At 35.5% G+C, this 15,010-nt stretch overlaps 3 non-coding genes across 3 annotated transcripts; 2 read left to right on the top strand and 1 right to left on the bottom strand.

The window, feature by feature from the left end:
• Positions 1 to 4,253: 4,253 nt before the first annotated feature.
• TRNAM-CAU (transfer RNA methionine (anticodon CAU)) lies at positions 4,254 to 4,325 on the top strand. The gene has a single exon. It is a non-coding gene; the product is annotated as a tRNA-Met (tRNA).
• A 920-nt stretch (positions 4,326 to 5,245) lies between these two features.
• TRNAM-CAU (transfer RNA methionine (anticodon CAU)) lies at positions 5,246 to 5,317 on the top strand. Its single transcript has one exon. It is a non-coding gene; the product is annotated as a tRNA-Met (tRNA).
• Positions 5,318 to 8,533: 3,216 nt separating this feature from the next.
• Positions 8,534 to 8,605, bottom strand: TRNAM-CAU (transfer RNA methionine (anticodon CAU)). Its single transcript has one exon. It is a non-coding gene; the product is annotated as a tRNA-Met (tRNA).
• Positions 8,606 to 15,010: the final 6,405 nt, after the last annotated feature.

A 15,010-nucleotide genomic window follows, 5' to 3' on the forward strand; every position in this document is an offset into this window, starting at 1 on the left:
TAAAGAGCGAATTAAAAATAAACAAGTATTACTTACTGTGTGTATCGACTACCGTATTGTATTTGATACTATTAGTACTACTACTATTAATATTCGTTTCATAAACAAAACTGATTAATATTTTTTTATTCAAACAAAATCCCTCTTAAAAATTATCTGAAAAGGAAAAAAAACAGCCAATGTACTGCATTCCTAAAATTAAGAATACATCAACGACACCTCATATGTTAAGACAAGCCCTTTGAGATGCAGGCCATGTTAAAGAATAAGACATACATCTTCGATCACTAATAGGAACTAGATACACAATCAGCGACGACAGAATGACGCGACGAAAAGCGCGCCCAATTTGACATTTGGGTGCTTTTTTAGGTTAGTAGTGTTTGAACGATCGGAGAATAAACATGCCTCAGTGCTCGTTTAAAAACTGCAAAAATCACACGTCTAGGACGTTAAAAAAGGATGGAATATCGTATTTTCGGTAAGTATTATTATTATAAGTATGTAATTGCTATCACTCAATTATAAATACTGCTATATCGTGCGTAATTAATTTATTTTTAAGTTTTCGAAATTATCAACAGAATGTATAAACCATGTAAATTGTAAAGTCTGTTACTAAGCGTACAATTATTACTATTGCATGCCCACTTGATTTGTTCGGGTAACATGGTGACTCTGTTCTATTTTGAATGGAGACGCTATTGTTTTATATTTTTTTCTTTAATTATTTTTTTCTTTTTTTTGTTTTATAAAAATATTTGTTTTGTATAATAATCAAATATATGCCTGGTTTACCTAAAAGGTTAGGCAGAGGTTTTAGATACCAAATGTAAATAGGAAATGAGTAAAATTAAATTATTAAGTAAAATATTAAATAATATATTTTTAGCTTTCCTCGAGATCCCTTGCGTTGTGGAGAATGGACATCTATTGTAGCACAACAAAGATGCGAGGAATTCTTTAAGCCATCTCAAGCAATCTGTTTTTTTGCAAACACAAAAACGTCTAGAGATGAATAAAACAGACCGCCTAAATATTTCACATCAATAAGATTGTGAAAGAACAATCTATCGTGGGCTAACAAACTACTTACACATGCGTCACATTTCGTAGCTTTGACTACATAACGTACTAAATCTCCAGCTCCATATCCCACTATATATTCACTATTCAGATCTACATTCGGATTCATTGAGTTTCGACGATAATATTTCACAGTCTTTTTTCAATATCTATATCTTCAAAGATATTGAATTTCGACAGTTAAGTTGTCATTATATTCGTCTCAAATACCAAAGTGTCCTTAGATAGGTGTTGAAAAAAAATCAAAATTTCTAACAAAATATACACAACAGACTTCTATGTCACTACAGAGTAAAAAATAATTGAAATAAATGTTGATTTGGTACATATTTCTTTAGTCGGCGGCAATATATTTCGTTGGACACAACAGCGTAAACAGCTTGTTGATTTTTTAATTAAATTACTTGTATTTGGTTATATTTTAATTTTAAACTATAACTAATCCTTTTTGTGTTCTTCATTGTTCTTTTTGTATGATTTATTTTTATTTTATAATATAAATTTTGTGACTGCATATATATATTAGTTTCATTGATAAATTATTATTATCTTATTACTTACATTCAGGTAAAATATAATTATCTTCATTCAAATTAATTACTTCGACCTAATAAAAATATTAAGTGATAATTTATAATAACCGTTTAAAGTACTGACAGTTCGTCTCCACTCATCCCTTGTCCAAGTGACAAACCACGGTCGTAAAATTTAATGGCTTTTTTTTGCTTTGTAAATGCGACTTTAATTTCATTCAAATAAGGTTAAATTTTTTATGGTAGCTTATGACAGCTAGCTTATGTCGTAAAAATTTATTGCTTTTGGTAAGCAGTTTTTAAAAAAACACCTTGAAATAATGGTGATAAAGTTGATTTTGTATTAATTTTAGATTCTGTCACTTAGAATTTTTTAAACACGTTTGACGCCACTTTTTAAGTTCATTTTTGTATGGGATTGTGTATCTAGTTCCTATTAGTGATCGAAGACATACATAGATAAAAAAAAATTACCATCCACCTTTCTAAAAATCTTAAGAACCCTCAACCCCAAGCCCTAAACATCCTAACTTATCACGCCTGCGTTATCATTATCACTATCATCACGCAGTTATCATCCTCTATCATGACGTGATGTGGTAATGATACGACACGGCGGTACGTGGATTATCTTTAAATAAAATGTTTATTATATATTACCCTTTTACGTAATATTAATAAAAATATTTTGTAACTTGACAATTGGTTATTATTGCATGATGCTTGTCAATTATATTCGGGAAATCGAAAAGTAATGAAATTTCCGTTTCTTGAAAGATAATTATTTATTGAAATCAAATCGAAAAAATAATTACCATTATTTTCTAACAGTGGTAAAAAATGTTTAAAGTTATGAAAATTACTTAAATTATTTAATTTTTTCTTATTAAGAAATAACTGTTTTCGGTAGCACCAACATTTTGATTATATTTCAGTTTTCCTAATTTTTTTTTCAAACCACCTGATGATAAGCGTCATTGCTATATTAGACGAAAATGTATAGTTAAACCTGTATTCATACCCCATTTTTGTCGTGGGTACACATCTCCTTTCAGATTGAGGCTTAGACCATTGTCCTATCCATATCTGGGACGTCTTACCCCCCGGGCGCGCATATATTGCGGCAATGTCAACATAAGGGCGGCAGGAAATTCGGGTCTCGAGGATACCTTCTTTGCCAGGCAGATTCTCAGGTGGTCGAATGCCCCCTGGATTTATAATATTTATTCATAATAATATAATGTTATTTAAAACATTATAATATAATGAACAAGTATCAAAAATAGACCAACCCCACTGTTAATGGACGCACCATTGTCCACAATGCTGGCTAAGTACGAATTGCTTTAGACATACTCACAATCGGGTACCGGGTTTCGAATCCCAGATACGCCTCTTATTTATTCACTTACCTGAATATTAGGAATTAACTAGCTGACCCGGCAAACGTTGTGTTGCCACATAAATAAAAAAAATGTTAAGGGCGAACAACCCTTATCACTTAGGGGTATGAAAAATAGATAGTAGCCGATTCTCAGACCTACTGAATATGCATATAAAATTTGGTGAAAATCGGCAAAGCCGTTTCGGAGGAGTACGGTAACTAACATTGTGACACGAGAATTTTATATATAAGATTATAACTTACTTTAGATGAAAGAATTGTAGTGAGAAAACTTACATGTCGTCTTATTGAAAAAGTTTTCAAAAGTGTGTTTTCTATCAATCTGAACTTTATCAAATGACTTAAACTCAAGATTATTAGATCATTGATGACTGAAACTTCTCTCTCTGAGAGGAGACCAGTGTCCAGTGGACAGTATGTTGATATTGTTGATGTCGTAAAAACACAGGCATCAAATAAATCTAGAATGCTAATACATCAGCACGTGTCACTGACCTAATGACTATCTAGCGTTTTTCGCGCAAAATCACCCATTTAATACAGAATTTGTTGCTTCAGCGTTATTTGATATTTTGTTAACACTAATACTACATTTATGTTTACCTAACATCATATTTTTAGGGTTCCGTACATAAAGAGTAAAAATGGGACCCTACGGCTCCGCTTTCTGTCCGTCTGTCACAGGACTCTATTTATTGTAATGTTATATAAGACAATTATCTTTAAATAAGTACTAAAAAAGCTAAGACCGGAATCCCTTACAGATTGACTACTTTTAGTAACCGCAATCGGCGATTTACCGGCGTTACTAATAATCAAACTATCTAATGTTTTGCCTACCAAAGATCATTTGACAATTGCTTCATACATTGTCAAATTTCAATTTTAGGTAGGTAGAATTATATAGATTGTTTATCAATGGATGTCAGCCTGGTTAAAAAAAACGCAATAAAAGTCTGTCGCGGTCGAATGCAATTAGTCGCAATAATACGGTGCATGCCGTCATTAACATGCATTTTTTTTATCGCGATGGATCGCAGAGTCGCTAAAACGCGACGCAGCAATACAATCGCAAAAACGCAAATCAATAAAATTAGCTAGTCTGAGAGAGCCGTAGAAGAAGTCTAAAAACACACACAACAGAATTTCATTTATAGATTTATCTACAAAATAAAGAAAATTTTCCAGTATTTTCAGAACGGTATCATAATTTCGTGTTATCGGACACAAGCAGAGTGGCGCAGTGGAAGCGTGCTGGGCCCATAACCCAGAGGTCCGTGGGTCGAAACCACGCTCTGCTATTATGTCAATAGCTCTTTGAATTTTATTTTTTATACTAAAAAATGTCAAGTCACTTTTATGAAAATGGATTATTTTGTTACGAAAAAATTTGAAATTTTATTCAGCACTTTTTAGTAGAAATAGTTCATTTATTAGATAGATCTAATGTTGGTTACTAGTATCCAAGATATTCGTAAGTAACATCAAATACGATTAGGACCTATCTGAGGTTAACCACAGATGCGCCGCTAGTTTTCTATATGACTCAGCTACCCGTAAAAGAAGAAGTATAACAAATACTCACAACAGAATTTTATATACAGACTAGCTGACCCGGCAAACGTTGTGTTGCCATATAAATAAAAAAATGTTAAGGGTGAACAACCCTTATCACTCAGGGGAATGAAAAATAGATAGTAGCTGATTCTTAGACCTACTGAATATGCATATAAAATTTGGTGAAAATCGGTAAAGACGTTTTGAAGGAGTACGGTAACTAACATGGTGACACGAGAATTTTATATATAAGATTTATGTACAAAATAAAGGAAAACTTTAAGTATTTTCAAAAGTGAATAATCGAAGTACTTTCGCTTATTTTTTAAACATAATGGTTTTATACAATACTAAAGTTTTTAATTATAAAACATAATAAAGTTAATGTGACAATTTATACAGAAAATATCAATTTCATAGTTTGTGAATTGTTAGCTTACATGTTGTTTCTCTATATTTCAAATATTTGTGAATTTGAGATTTAAATAATTTAAAATAATACATCGTTGTATATGTTAAGTTAAATAAAATATTAGTCTAAGTATATATCAGATTGAAAACAAGTTGTTTTATTTCACGCAAGGTTATTTTAAAGATCATATTATAAAACTTTTTGAAGGTACTTCGATTACATCTGTATCATAATTTCGTATTGTCAGACACAAGCAGAGTGGCGCAGTGGAAGCGTGCTGGGCCCATAACCCAGAGGTCCGTGGATCGAAACCACGCTCTGCTATATGTGGTAACTGCGGTTGTTTTGTGCAATTAAATAAAAAAAATAATTTTATGAAAATTGTGATTTTTTTAAGAAGTAATATAAATTTTTTTCCGCACTTTTTTGCAGCAGTCTCAAACGAGGATGCAGTATATTTAATAGATAGTACTTATGTCGTCGTTTAAGAAACTTGACTTTTTTACAAGTAAATAGAAATTTTATCCAATAAATAGCTGACCCGGCAAACGTTGTGTTGCGATATAAATAAAATAATGTTAATGGTGAACAACCCTTATCACTTAGGGGAATGAAAAATAGATAGTAGCCGATTCTTAAACCTACTGAATATGCATATAAAATTTGGTGAAAATCGGTAAAGCCGTTTCGCAGGAATATGGTAACTAACATTGTGACACGAGAATTTTATATATAAGATTTATGTACAAAATAAAGGAAAACTTGGAGTATTTTCAAAAGTGTTTAATTGAAGTACCTTCGCTTATTCGATTTCGAAGTCTTAAAACTTACCATCAATCTACACTGCCATTTATTTATTAAAGTTTTTCACATTGACCAACAGATGGCAGTAAAACTGATTACAATTTTGCTTTGAAGATCCGCGTGGCGGAGAAAAGGCACGATGACAAATTTTGAAAACCCCTTCCATAACGTAGATACATGTCTACCGATTCCAAAAATCGTATTATTTCGGTAATAAATTCAGTATTAAAGAAAATAATAACATTTGTTTCTAGCCATTTTTAATTAAGCGCGAAAACGCTCGCGAGTGTCATGGTGTCCGTTGGTGACCTCACGTTAGAACATCCCATACAAATTTCAAGCAATTCAGTGACATACACAAAAATTTAATTTGAGCGGATTATGAATGTTTTTCGCCTTGACCAATAGATGGCAGTAAAGTACTTACGTACGTACGATTTGTTTTTGTCAATAATTATTATTATAATTTATAAAATGCGACTTAAAATTATATTTGTTCGCCATTTATGGCAGAATGTGCGAAAATTCTTGATTATAACACCAATGTATACACCTTATTCTACAAATAAAGATTTTTGTATTTTTTTATACGTTTATTATGAATTAGTTTTTGCCCGCGGCTGCCCGCGTTTAAAAGAAAATAATATGACATACTAACATACATAAAACTGAAAATTCGTACCTTTAATGGAATGACAGTGGCGCCATCTGGCGAAAATTGGTCGTAGCAACTCTAAATCTTCATGGGCTCAAAGTTGTAGTCCACTTTGCTAAAGATCATCACTTGGTCAAATGCATAGTTTACGGTTCAATCCCTACTTATATCGATTATCGGGATAAAAACTATCCTATGTCCTTTCTCGGGTTTTAGACTATCTTTGTACAAAATTTCATTAAAATCGGTTCAGTGGTTTAGGCGTGAAGAAGAGACAACCAGACAGACAGAGTTACTTTCGGATTTATTATTTTTTATAATATAGGATTAGCAGACGAGCATACAGTCCACCTGATGGTAAGTGGTTACTGCCGCCCATGGACATCCGTAATCAACCCCAGATATGATTAAATATTCCTACCTAAGGTTGGCCACAGATGCGCCGCTACCCCTGAGGACTAAGCTGGAACGCCTCGGAAAAGTCTGTCTCCTTTACCACATCCTTCAAACCGGAACACAGCAGCGCCGAACACTGCTATTACTAGGTAGATATAGGTGTGGCGGTGGTGCCGCCGGAGTCAAACCACAATGGGTTCTGCCACCTTCAAAATTAATATTAGTAAGGATTAATTTTGAAGACGGTAACACTATTTGCAGTTAGACTTCGGAGCCATCAACACCACACCTTATGTGCCTTATAAGAGTGTTAAGCACTGCTGTGTTCCGTTATGAAGGATGTAAGGGAGACTTAGTTATCCGAAGCGGCCCAACTTACGGCCGGTCTCAATAACCTACTAACCTTTAACAAAAAGTTAAATTAGCTACCAAACGTAGCTGATGACAGTTGTTTGCGTTCCAATAATTCAAGATAGATAGAAATTTTAAGTTTTACTATTGATCTGTCTTTGGGAGGGCTTTGCGCTTACCATAGTTATGTTGTCATACAAAAATGTCATAAAGCGTTTCAATAATTCTGACAGCTTACTTAATACATAATATTACTTAAGCTAACACCACTAACGTGAAATTAAAAATTTATTTGACAATATCAAACATGATGATTTTGTTGAAATCATAGATATATTATACTCAGGATAATATATATATATGGTTCAAATGCAAAAACAAAACGCTTTGGAGGGACACTTACTTACCGAAGATAAGGAATCTGACTTTAACTCTAGTTGGCGTTGCGAAAATTTTAGAGTTCCGTACCCAAAGGGTAAAAACGGAACCCTATTACTAAGACTTCGCTGTCTGTCCGTCTGTCACAGGGCTATATCTCCGGAACCGTAATAGATAGACACATGCATTTTTTACAGAGGATGCATAACGGTGGCCGCTATAATAACAAATACTAAAAATAAAATAAAGTTGAATATTATAGGGGTCTCCATACAACAAACCGATATTTTTCGGCATTTTTCGATCTAACTGTTAAACCGTACTAGGAAGACGGTTGAAATTTTTACAATCCGTTTACTATAACTGGTATTATAATAAATACAAATAAGAACCATAAAACATATTTTAATTTTATTATACGTTGTTTACGTATAATTGATTGGCCCCAACCAATGATACGAAATTTACGTATCATACATCATCACCCCAACGCCATCTGTTGTTGTCTGATATAACTAAGTATCGTTGAAAATAATAAATTAATGAAAATAAGTAAAAAATAATGATCATTTGGTGGTACGGAAGTCTCCATGTGCGAGTTCGACTTGTACTTGGCGAATTATTTTATTGAGACGAAAGTAACAGATAGTTTGAATGACAGAAAAAATCTGGTAGCTAACCGAGTTTAACTTTTAGTAGATTATTGAGTCCGGCCCTTAGTCCTCTGGTAGGAATGCATCTGTGACCAGCCTCATGTAGGAATCTAATCTTATCTGGGATTGATTACAAATTTCCATGGGCGGCAGTAGCCACTTCAAGCCACTGCGTGTTTGTTTGCTATTCCTACGAAATAAGAGCTGAATAAAAATTATATTCTTCGTAAAAAATGACAATATTCATACAATTTATTTCTTTATTTTATTTGAAATAAAAAATCTAAGAAATTATTGCAGTAATAGCAGAGCGTGGTTTCGATCCACGGACCTCTGGGTTATGGGCCCAGCACGCTTCCACTGCGCCACTCTGCTTGTTCCCTAAACCATGAACTTATGATACACTTCTGAAAATACTAGACGTTTTTCTTTATTTTGTATATAAATCTGTATATAAAATTTAGTTGTGAGTGTTTGTTATTCTTCTTCACTAACAGCTCTACATTATGAATTCTCCTGAAAATACTAGAAGTTTTTCTGAAATTTGTCGATAAATCTTTAAGTATTCGAAATTCTCGTTTAAGTACTTGGAATTGTTTTTTTGTTACAGCCTACTAAACTAGGTAGTTTTGTTACAAATCCATTACCGTCCCACTGCTGGGAACGGGTCTTTTCTCAGTGAGGAGCCTTAGGCCATAGTCAAGAGAAATTGGTAAACTTCACACACCTTTGAGAACTTTTTTTTGAAACTCTTAAGCGTGCGGATTTCCTCACAGACCATAGATGTATTACCTAGTCATTGTCACAGACTTCAGACGTTTGAGAACTTTTTTTCGAACTCTCAGGTTTCCTCACGATATTTTCCTTCACCGTTTAAGCATGTGATAATTAATTTCTAATACTTACATAACTTTGAAAAATTATAGCGTGTCCGGGATTTGAACCTCGGACCCTCCAAACGAAAGGCCGAATATCTTAACCACTAAGCTGTCACTGCATTAGCTATTTAGTAGCGGCCATTTTCATTTTTATGATTATATAAAAAAAAAATATTATTATTTGGCTACATTATGAAAGTTTTTCGTAATGACCAACAGAGGGCTATAAAGTGCTTACACCTACATTTCTCTACATAATTTTATTCAGCTGTTAAGCTAATAAGATGGATACCTATTTCTGCCTCATAACAGCAGTGTTAAGCGTTGCGTTCTGTTTGAAGGGTGTAAGGGAGACATACTTTTCAGAGGCGTTCCAGCTTAGTCTTCAGGGATAGCGGCGCAAATGTGGCCGACATCAGGTAGGAATATCTAATCCTAACTGGGGTTGATTGCAGATGTCCATGGACGGCAGTAGCCACTAACCATCAGATGGGCTGCATGCTGGCCTGCTACTCCTATATTATAAAAAAACTTAATTAATGCAATTTTCTTAAATCGGACCCACTATTTAATTTGGCCGGATTATCAGTTTCCCGCACCGGCCACTAGATGGCAGTGTTAGTTAACAGTATTGTTTTCTATACTTTTATAGTGGTTTAGTGTTTACTTTATTAATAAACTGGCTGTACCATTTCCTACTAAGGCCTAGTACGGTGGGGGTGCGGTGAGCGGCGCGTGACGCAACCAAGCCAACGTTATGTACTCGTGTTGTTGTGGATTGGTATGAGGTACGGTACCGTTGGCCCAGTATGGTATATTTGAGATTTGACATCATAGACATAAAACCTCTAATTATTATAACTTGAACTTGCAAATTTTGTAAATGTATATTTAACATTATTTAAAACAATGTCGGAAATAAATAATTTAATATATAATAATAATGTCCTTATATTTAGTCAAGTATAATGTACTGTAGCTCCAAAAATCGTTATTTGAAGCGTTTGACATTATGACCTTACTATCTCCTACACTATACAGATCCAAATTTTGAATTTATGTTCAAATATTTTTATTTTCGCTAAAATAGGCCCATAAAATGACATTAAAGTTCTTAAAGCACGAAAGGGAGAAGAAGTCTTCATTTAGTTTTGATGACAACGCCGGGGGTCTAAATGTTGATTACGTGTGGGACCAACATTATTTAATTTCTCTATATTTGCAAAATTTAAAAGGTTCTAATTCCAGGCATAGGAAAGGGAGGATATAATAAAAAAAAAACAAATTTGATTTGATTTGAAAAACAGTAACCACCATCTATAACTCAACGACCAATCCACACAAGCTTGGTGTCTCAGTGAGTGGGTAAGTAGGCGAGCGACAGCTGAAAGTGGTTAGCTGTGATGCAACCGCGCCGGTAACCCACTCACCGTACGCGAGTATGGTCTGCGACACTACCCAGACGGTGCGACCATCGGTCCAATATGCACCCTTAAGTAAGAGTAGGGTTTTATGGTGGTAGAACCCTGTGTGGTTCGACTCCGGCAGCACCACCGCCACACATATTTCGGCCTAATAACAGCAGTGTTAAGCGCTGCAGTGTTCCGTTTTGAAGGGTGTGGTAAGGGAGACATACTTTTCCGAGGCGTTCCAGCTTAGTCCTCAGGGGTAGTGGCGCATCTGTGGCCGACCCCAAGTAGGAATATCTAATCCTCTAATCCAGTAACTCGGCCTCTTGATCGAGGAGTCCGAGGTTTAGATTCTAGGCTACCTCTGATATTTCAAAATACTTTGAGTCTTAGAAATTAAGTATCACTTGCTTTAACAATGAAGGAAAACATCGTAAGGAAACCTGCACACCTGAGATTTACAATAAAATCTCAAAGATATGTGAAGTCTACCAATACGCACTTGGCCAGCGCGGCGGTCTATGGCCTAGTCTTTGGAGACCACTAGGACAGTAATGGGTTGATGACTGATTGATAAGGCCCTCTCATGTCAACAAATAAGCGGCCACGAGTAAGTCCTCGGACCTACAGGTAAAAATTACTCCGGAGGCACGACAACCATTTCTGTTTGTGCCTAATAACAGCAGTGTTAAGCGCTGCTGTGTTTTGAAGGGGATGGTAAGTACGATCCACCTGAAGGTGGACGTCCATTAGTGGCCATTGCCGCTCATGGACGTCTGCAATCAATCCAAGATAAGACCGGATTCCCACTTAAGTCGGCCACAGACGTGCGGCTATCCCTGAGGTCAATACTGAAACGCCTCGGATAAGTATTACTCCCTTACCACACCCTTCAAACCAGAACACAGCAGCGCAATACTGCTGTTATTAGACAGAAATAGGTGTGGCGATGGTGCCGCCGGCGTCGAACTCAAAAGGGTTTTACCACCTTATACGATTTCGATATTTTTAGACAAACATTGGATCAGTTGAATATCAATAACGTCATCAGTTTATCGAAATGTATTTCCCACGTTGCAAGTTGTGGGTCGATGATTCACTTGTCAGGGCACTCGCTTATGTAACCTACGCTTATATAAGGTAGGTATAGACGTAAATAAACGGAAATCTGACCTAGATCGCAGGTAGAAACCGTGGGCCTAGACTCTATATTCAGACCTCTACATACTGGGAAATAATAACATGTTATATGTTTAATGTCCTTTGTGGTTTAACTCCGGTGGCACCACCGCTACACTATTTTACCTAAGTGTTATGGGCTGCTATGTTGAAGGGTGTGGTAAGGGAGTCACTTTTTAAGGCGTTCCAACTTAGTCCTCTAGGATAGCGGCGGAATCTAATTTTATCTAGAATTTACAGTCCATAGACGTCAGTAGCCTTAACATCAGGTGGACGACATGGTCGTCTGCTACTTCTGTACTATAACCAAAATGTTATCTATGTAAGTATGCCTTCCCTACCACATCTTTTAAACTGGAACAGGACAGCGCTTAACACTGCTGTTAGTAAGTAGAAATAGGTAGAAAAACAAAGGGTTTCAAAAAGATCAATCTCTATGTATATTATATTCTTAGACCTCAGGCATATCAACGTGTCTCTAATCTTTATACAGATAATTACAAATGTCTATGGGCGACATTGACCATTTACCATCAGGAAGACTAATTACTGGTTGGCTATTTTAATCCAAAAAAACTTACTATTAAAGTTATTCTACTATTTACTTTGTCAGTTTATATCTATCTTTATATCATTAATTAACAATATAATAAATAATAATTCAATGTAAACGGCCAACATCTCCATTTAAAACGCGATCCATTGTACCAGGCGATCATAGCGCGATGGCATTAGGTCGCGAATGCGGCCTCAACGCGAAAGTGAGAGTGGCTTGCGTAACTCGACTCATGACGCCCTGGTACTAGTTGATTGAGAACAGCGGGTTAAAGCGTAGTAAATGCGAAGTTACACTTCTGTTCGCGTTTTAATAATATGTGTAGTGAAATTGGCGTGACGTATGGTCACAAAAAAACAAAATGATTAAGCGGTTTTTCATATAAATTGATAAGATCATTTCACACTAACTACAAGCATTGATTTTTATTTTTTGAAAAATAATGTTAGGTATTTATAAACCTAACATTATTTTTAAAATTAGCCAAAAATAGCTTACAGTTAAGGGTTATTTTAAAAGATAATAGAGGAAATATATTTCAATACAGCGTCAAAATGAAAAAAAAAAATCAAATGAAAATTCAAAATCAAATTTCTCGGTAAAACGAAAATTGTACAAAATCCCCACCACGCAAAGCGACTTGCACTTGACTAATAATTACTATCCTACTTTTTATAACATAAAAGCAGTTAATAAGCTATCAGTCCAGCTGATATCTGGCCACTGCTGCCTCTGTAGCCATCTCCATATAGAATAGGTCTTTCCTGAAGCCGATCACAGTTACCTGATATTTAAGTCAGCTTTTCCACCTTTCCACTGAATCGCAGAATTGCTTCCCGCTAACTGTTTGGTGGTGACTAGATGCCTATTCCTCCTGAAGGCAAGAGATAAGTATGTCTCTTACCACACCGTTAAAACCAGAACACAGCAGCGCTTAAACACTGTTATTAGGCAGAAATAGGTTTGGCGCTGCGTCTCCGAAGTCAAACAAAGGGTTCTACTGTTCTACCTACACTGTGGCTTCCATGAGCGTTCCGTCTAGATTCTCATTAGGTTTTTACGAGCATTACTCCACCTGGCGTGGGTTTTGTGATCGTAGGCCAGCAAATTAAGGTTCTATGATTGATATTATCTACTGATGTTAACTATGTATTAGTATAATTAGTATTAAACTACCTACAACTGGCGACAGCTACAAAGTAGTCGTGAAGTGACTTTTCGAAGCCCGATTTACAGTGTACGAAAGAATCATTAGTTGTTTAACTTAATAATTAAGTAAGTATTTTTATAATTGAACTAGCTGACCCGACAAACGTTGTGTTGCCATATAAATAAAAAAAAAGTTAAGGGTGAACAACCCTTATCACATAGGGGTATGAAAAACAGATAGTAGCCAATTCTCAGACCTACTGAATATGCATATAAAATTTGGTGAAAATCGGTAAAGCCGTTTCTGAGGACACTGAGAACTTTCTGACACAATAATTTTATATTTATAAGATGAACAAACGGAAAAGCAATTGACATGATGATTAATGGATACTCCCGTAGACATTATATTAACCCGAGATAGGATAACAATTCAGAGATCGGCCACATTTGTGGCAGCTACGCCTCATATGTCTTTATTTATCAGACTGTAGACCGTAATGTTTTTCGAGAATGTATAGTCCGTGGAAAAACTGCTAGTCCGTTCTGAATACTCGTATAGAAATGAATCGCGTCGCCATAGCAAATTGTATGACTACCGTCTCGCAACACCTTCAGAGCAGACTAGTAGTTTGGCGCGGACTATATGTATGATTCTTTGGCATGTACGCCCAAACCGCATTACCGATTTGAAAATATGAGGAGTCGTCATATTCGCCAAAATTGCCCCTTTTTCAATTCTTAAACTGTCGGTTTTTTGTTTTTGTTTTATAATAATTACTATCTTATATATAAAATTCTCGTGTCACAATGTTAGTTACCGTACTCCTCCGAAACGGCTTTACCGATTTTCACCAAATTTTATATGCATATTTAGTGGGTCTGAGAATCGGCTACTATTTATTTTTCATACCCCTAAATGATAAGGGTTGATCACCCTTAACATTTTTTTATTTATATGGCAACACAACGTTTGCCGGGTCAGCTAGTTTAAACAAATATTCATCTGTCTTTCGGTTCGTTCTAGCCGACCATCCGCCCGTCCATTTTACATTCGCATAAGTTCAGAATTTCGGCCGTATATACACATAACAACAGTTCAGAACGTCGGCTATCGCGATATTCAAATGCGGCGAAAGTGTGTCAATCCCACGCGTGGTGGGGAGACGCTGACTGTTAACTTGCTTGTTTCAGACCTCAGACCATATACCTGTACCCTTACCATGAGTTTTACGTTTTGACAAATATGACTGTTTTGGTATTTGTTTACGTTTGCCCATACAATTTCCAATCAGCGCCCCTAGTGTTGTATCAGAATAGTGTCAGTAACGTAACATTCAATGTCTAAATTGACAAAATGGCGCTTTATGTTTTGTCTCTCTTTTGCGCACATGTGAGGCAGATAAAAAGATTTACTTACTTATTGTTACGTTTAGCCAGTCTACTGAAGCAAACGGAACAGAATATTGGTTTGAGTAAACGTAACGTAAAATTGTGGAATGTTTTGAAACACATGGTAAGGGTACTGGTAACAAATTGATGGTCTCTTTTAATGGAAGTTGCAAACTAGCTATTTTTATGATGATAGAACCCTTTGTGATTTGACTCC

The sequence above is a fragment of the Epargyreus clarus genome, unplaced genomic scaffold, assembly GCF_041222505.1.
Source record: "Epargyreus clarus isolate Ecla_fem2 unplaced genomic scaffold, WU_Ecla_fem_2.2 ptg000035l, whole genome shotgun sequence".
NCBI lineage: Eukaryota > Metazoa > Arthropoda > Insecta > Lepidoptera > Hesperiidae > Epargyreus > Epargyreus clarus.